Here is a 574-nt window from a genome sequence, read left to right on the forward strand (position 1 = left end):
GGGTCTCCTCAGGTATAGTCTGCCCCTCAGGTCTGTGCAGTGCCGGGACTGGTGGTCACACCAGAATGGCCCCATGTGAGGGTGAAGGTCCTCTGTCTCAGGCTAACTCCTGTCTGGGGCTCGTGGTCCTAGGTGTTGTTCTAGTCTCCTGCTTGCTCCCTGTCCTGGGAGATCAGCAGAGTCTGTGGAGCGAGAGACTGGAGGTCAGTCTCAGACTCACCTTTTTTCAGGGACTCTTGTTAAGCTACTTATTATTCAGATGTTCATGGGTCAGAACACTGGGAGTAGACATGGCTTCTCTCCTCTCTGCCACCTACTGACGTACTTACAACACAGCAGCCACACCTGCATTGCCTCTAAGGGCAGATTATTTTGATTTTCTTTACAGTTGAAAATAAAGCCCCTTTGCATATGTGCATATATGCCATATAGTCATTCAGCCATGGGAGGCCATCTAGCCGGGCCCTTGGGCTATTGGGCTATCGTGAGGGCCATGCGAATGCTGGTGTCTGTGTAGTTAGTTGACTTACCTGTCTTCTCAGGAGTGGTCTCTCATCCTCATGTGCTCCATGAA

The 574-nt window shown here is 51.0% G+C and overlaps 1 non-coding gene across 1 annotated transcript; it reads right to left on the reverse strand.

Moving 5' to 3' along the window:
- Positions 1-235: 235 nt before the first annotated feature.
- On the reverse strand, positions 236-367 carry LOC127196050 (small nucleolar RNA SNORA17). Its single transcript, XR_007831448.1, has one exon. It is a non-coding gene; the product is annotated as a small nucleolar RNA SNORA17 (small nucleolar RNA).
- Between the last annotated feature and the right edge of the window lie 207 nt (positions 368-574).

This window comes from Acomys russatus, chromosome 11 (genome assembly GCF_903995435.1).
Source record: "Acomys russatus chromosome 11, mAcoRus1.1, whole genome shotgun sequence".
NCBI lineage: Eukaryota > Metazoa > Chordata > Mammalia > Rodentia > Muridae > Acomys > Acomys russatus.